The following is a 5,826-nucleotide window of genomic DNA, read 5'->3' as shown; positions in this document are numbered from 1 at the left end:
TCATGAGCGATATTGGTCTGCAGTTTTCTTGTAATGTCTTGTCTGGTTTTGATATTAGGGCAATGCTGCCTTCAAATGAGTTACGATGTATTCCCTCTGCTTCTATTCTCTGAGATTGTAAAGAATTGCTATAATTTCTCTTTTAAATGATTGATAGAATTCAGCAGTGAACCCAGTCTGGGACCAATGCTTTCTATTTTGGAAGGATATTATTGATTCAGTTTCTTTACATACAGGCATATCTGTTGTCTGTTTCTTCTTGTGTGAGCTTTGGCAAATTGTGTCTTTCAAGGAATTGGTCTAGTTCATCTAGGTTATCAAATCTGTGGGCTTAGAGTTGTTCATAGTCTTCCTTCATTATCATTTTCCTTTGTTGTCTGAAAGCAGACATTGTATGACTTAGTCTTTTAAATTTGTTAAGTTGTGTTTTATGACCCAAATTGTAGCCTATCTTGGTGACTATTCCATGTTAGCTTGATAAGAAGGTGTATTCTGCTGTTGTTAGATGTAGTCAAGAGATATCAGTTATATTCAGTTGACTGATGGGTATTGTTCAGTTCAACTCTGTTCTTACTGATTTTCTGTCTGTTGGATCTATCCTTTTCTGAGAGAGGGATGTTGAAATTTTCAGCTATAATAGTAGATTTATCTATTTCTCTTGGAAGTTCTATTAGTTTTTGCCTCCCATAGTGTGATGCTCTGTTGTTTTCCTTCTAACACTGGCTCTCTTCCTAGGCTACTGGTTTTCAAGGCTGCCACTGAGTTGGGGAGAGGAGGATGTAAGTAGGGAAAGATAAAACACAACAAAGTCTTCTATTCTTATCAAAGCCCAGCTATTTTTCTTGAATAAAATTCTCCATGGACTTTTGAAGCCTTTGGTTAATTTCTAGAAAAAGTTGTGAACAAGTTGACTTTGATAAATTTGCCAGTGTTTTCCCTGCTTTCACGAAGGAATGATTTTTGGACATCCTTACTCCTCTATTCTGCAAGTGCTTCTCTCTATTGCTTTTTGGTTCTAGTCCCACACTGTCTCTGTGGCTTTGGGCTACTCATGTTACTTCTCCAGGCTTTCTTCCTCTGTACAACGTAAAGGGGTCTGTGAGTGTGAAGGCCAGATAATCTTAAGATTTGAGATTAGGATGTAAGTTATCATTGAAACATAAAACAGTATTGTTTCGTAGTTTAATGGTAAGCATTAAAAAACATTTTTTAGTGGTATATAAGAGAGCATCTTACTAGTATGGCATTTTAGATTCCATGAGATACATTAAGTTAGTCACATTCAGGCTTTGAAAGTGAAGTGAAAGTGAAAAAAGGGGCTTTAAGGCTCATTAAATTCATGGCCAGTTGATTTAAGCTTTAAGCCCTGGGTCCTGGATCTATTATTAGACTTCTCAAACACCCCCTTCTTTATAAACCTGGAAAAAGGGGTAAACTTCAAACCTGTTGATTTTTAATCCTAGATCACTAAAACTGGCAGGAAGCCTAGAGATCAGTGTCCACCCTCCTCTACAAAAGGATTTCTCAATGACCCAGAGACTTAGTGGCAGAATGAAACTTAGAACCATGGTTCCTTGCTCTTCTCTACTAGGCTACGTCTCTTGCATCCCTTTCCTCTCAGCTTCACATTTATCTGCATATCATTTTTCCCTATCATTCCATAGTCGTGTTCCTTGCCTTAATGGGCAATTAGAATGGAGACAGCTACACATTTTAAAAACCATTAAATCATGTTTGTATTTTAAGTAATGTGATTTCCATTTGGACATGAGTAAAAATGCGAAGATAAGCCAGAGGCCCATTGCAAGCCAGATTCTTCTTCCAGGCAGCAAGCAGCCAGATCACTGTTGGCAAGAAAGAGTGGGCTAGTGGTGGCCATTGTTAGCCCTTTGTCATTGTTTACTCGCTCAGTTGTGTCCAACTCTTTAGCAACCCTATGGACTGTAGCCCACCAGACTCCTCTGACCATGAGATTTCCCAGGCAAGAATACAGGAGTGGGTTGCTATTTCCTTCTCCAGGGGATTGTCCCAACCAAGGGATTGAACCCACATCTCCTGCATTCACAGGCAGATTCTTTAACACTGAGCCACCAGGGAAGTCCCTTAGTGGTAACCCAAATGTTTATAAGTCAACTGGGTCAGAAAATTAAGGTTTTAGCTTCTGCTCTGACAATATCTGGCTGGCTGTATGACCTAAGATCTTGGTTGGTGGGGCAATACTTGGTCTGAGGTTTCTGAAGTGCAAATGGAATAATCTGGGAGGCAATATTTTTAGGAGAAGATGGATCAAAAGCTAAAGACACAAGATCGGGCAGGTTCAGGGTGTTATGGACATAGACTCAAAGGCTAAACAGATAAGGATTAAAAACCTCAAAAAAGTATACACCGCTTGATGTAGAAATTCAGTTTCTAGGAATTTATTCTTTGGAAATAATAAGATAAACATACAAATGTGTGTATATAGGACTTCCCTAGTGGCTCAGTGGTAAAGTATCCACCTGCCAATGTAGGAGACATGGGTTTGATCCTTGGGTAAGGAAGATCCCCTGGAGGAAATGGCAACCCACTCCAGGATTCTTGCCTGGGAAATCCCATGGACAAAGGACCTTGATGGGCTACAGTCCATGGGGTCACAAAAGAGTTGGATACAACTTAGTGACCAAACAACAACGTGTGTGTATACAAGGATAAATACAGAAACAATTCATTACAGAGAAAAATTGGAAATAATTTAATATTCACCAACATGTGGTTAAGTACATGATAGTTCCTCTTTACAGTAAAATGTTCTGCAGACACCAAAAGTAAAAATGCAGTATTTGTGGTCATGGAAATCTTTGCACAGTTGATCAAAAGGCAAGCTATAGTGTCTGAAGTATAATTTCATGTGTATAAATTTAAAACACATGTGACTCTCTATGCATAGGAAAAAAGACTGAAAACATGTTCACTAAATGTTGAGTGGTTTCTTATGGTTCGTGGAGTTAATCAATTTTTTCTCAATTTTGTTGTCTATATTTTATATACCTTCTACAAAGAATATGGCATTTTTGAATAATTAAAAAGTTCAGTGCTTAATAAAAAGCAAGAGAGACCATTTAAAATAGAAGAGGCTAGAGAATTCCCTGGTGGTCCAGTGGTTAGGACTTGGTGCTTTCACTGCCAGGGATCTGGGTTTAGTCCCTCGTCTGGGCACTAAGATCCTATAAGCTGCACAGCATGGTCAAAAAATAATAACAATAAATTAAAATCACTTTAAAAAATAAAGCAAAAGAGGCTAAGAAGCAGGGGAGACTATGAGAATGAAGCTGAAAGGATGGATCTTGGATGAAGCAGTGCTGACAGGGGAAAGGCAGAACTTTTCTTTGTGATCAGAGCTGCTCTGACTTTCTGGAAGGCTTCTGTGGGGGTAATATAGGGGAGGGGTCCTGAGAATTGAAGGGCTTGTGTCCCACAGCAAGGCATGTCTTTGGCCCACATATCCACACAACCCTCCAAACAACACCTAATCCAACTCTCCAACAAGTGCTCTGTAAATGTTTAATGACTGAATAATGATAAACAGATACACAGCTATTAGTCACTCATCAAGGAACATTTTTTTTTTACATAACACAGCAGAGGCAAAAACTGCATGATTTCCGGCAAATCTCCAAGTTAATATTTCAGAAAAACACTTCATTTATAGTATTCTGATACTTTCAAATAAACATATACACACAAAGAGATGACTCACCCTGTTATATTTCCATAACTTACTCTGGGCTGGGGAGAAGATATGCCTCTAAGCCTACCATACTATAAAAGATTTATTACATTAAAATTACTTCTCATTTTTATAAAATGATTAAACCCAAGCTTGCTTTGAAAGGATCTGGAGCAGTCAGCCTTAATCTAGTTCTCCTGCTGGTACTGACCAGCCAGGAGGTGTTCAACAGGTCATGTCCACCCCACCCTCTGAGGCCTCCATGTCTCCATCTATACAATCTACTAAAGACCTCCTCCATATCTAACAGAAAGGTCTCCACAGTGGATAAAAGTTACAACAAGCCCCTGTGTCACCTGTTAAAAATATAGAAGATTCTTTGCATTCCCACCCAAAGCCCTGGCTCCATGAGGGTTTCTGGTATTAAACATGCATAACTCCCTTCCTTCAATGGGATGATTCTGCTTGTGCTGACTCTCATGGGTCAAAGTCACCACTGAAAGGATTGGGAAGACAAGCTGATCTCCAGAGACCCATGACGACTGGTGGTGGGAAAGGAAGACCTCTCTCTGCTCAGCAGTGACCTCCACACATTAGACTCCTCCTCAAAAAATCTCCATCTAGTATATTCCACCAATTGGTGAGATGCTGAGGTTGATCAATGGGTTTGCACATACATAGAAGCCATTCATCCATTGGTGTCTACTGTTTTCAATCAGCCCTTCACTTTTCACTTTCATGCTTTGGAGAAGGAAATGGCAACCCACTCCAGTGTTCTTGCCTGGAGAATCCCAGGGATGGGGGAGCCTGGTGGGCTGCCGTCTATGGGGTCACACAGAGTCAGAAACGACTGAAGTGACTTAGCAGAAGCATAGGGGAGGAAATGATCTTGATCAAAGTTGTGCTGATTCCTTTGCAGGAGGGAGATGAGAGAAATAAAAGGATATATGGACATGGAGAAAGGAGGTAATTCATTCACTGTTTATCAGATTCCTCCTCATCAGTGATTCTGCTTTTCTTGGCTTATTATACATCCTTCCTTTCCATCTGTATTTTGGATATCCAGAAATTATTGCTTTCCTCTATATTAGTTAAGGTCAGTAAAGCTAGCCTCTGTAACTAAAAATTCAGTAGCAAAACAAAAAAAGGGTTGTTTGCCATTCGTGTCATAACCCAGTGCAAGCATTCCTGGTCAGGCAGCTCTCTCATTGTTATCCTGTATCCAGGCTCCTCTCATACTCAGAGCTGTTGTTTGTTGTTTTAGCCATGAAGTCATGTCCAACTCTTTGTGACCTCACGGACTGTAGCCGGCCAGGCTCCTCTGTCCATGGGATTTTCCAGGCAAGAATAGTGGAGTAGGTTGCCACTTCCTTCTCCAGGGGATCTTCCCAACTGAGGGATCGAACTTGTGTCTCCCATATTGCAGGTGGATTCTTTACCACTGAGCCACCTGGGAAGCCCAGTGCTTAGAGTTCTCTCCATCAATCTGATTGAGATATGGGAAAAGGATTGAGGATTACCTGGAGCTGTTCTGGGCCAACTCTGGACAAAGTTCACATCATTTACATTTGTTTTATGTGGAATAGTCACATGGCCACACCTTATTGCAGGGGAGCCTAGGAACAACAGTTGAACTACATGCCTAAGAAGAGTAGAACATGAATATTGGTGAGTGCTAGGGATCTCTGCAACATCCTCCAAGGTCAAGTCCTCCATTCTTTGATTTTCAATTAGGAATGCAAATCCCTAAGTCATTACAATAAACCTGGAGATAAGAAAAGACAAAAGGAAAATAAGTGGGTTTCCTGAAACTGACCACAACATGACTTATACCTTCTCTAAATAATCCAAAGGGAAGAGCCGGCTCACAAATTAGAGGTTACTTGAATGAAGACAGAACTCTACTGACAGAAAGGATCTGCTTTCTGACAATGAAGCACTCAACGGCTGAGTCACATAATTAGAGGTGAATGACAGGTGACACAAGCCACGCACACTGCCTCTCAGCCTATAAATTATGCTGCTATTAGGGGAAGTTACAAATGTGACCAATGGGAGATATGCAATGGGAAAAGGTGCAGAACTCCATATATGTTTGCAGGCAGATTTCTAGACTTTGG

Source organism: Bos indicus x Bos taurus, chromosome X, assembly GCF_003369695.1.
Source record: "Bos indicus x Bos taurus breed Angus x Brahman F1 hybrid chromosome X, Bos_hybrid_MaternalHap_v2.0, whole genome shotgun sequence".
Classification (NCBI taxonomy): Eukaryota; Metazoa; Chordata; class Mammalia; order Artiodactyla; family Bovidae; genus Bos; species Bos indicus x Bos taurus.
The sequence above is the reverse complement of the archived record's forward strand: the minus strand, read 5'-3'. Positions refer to the sequence as shown.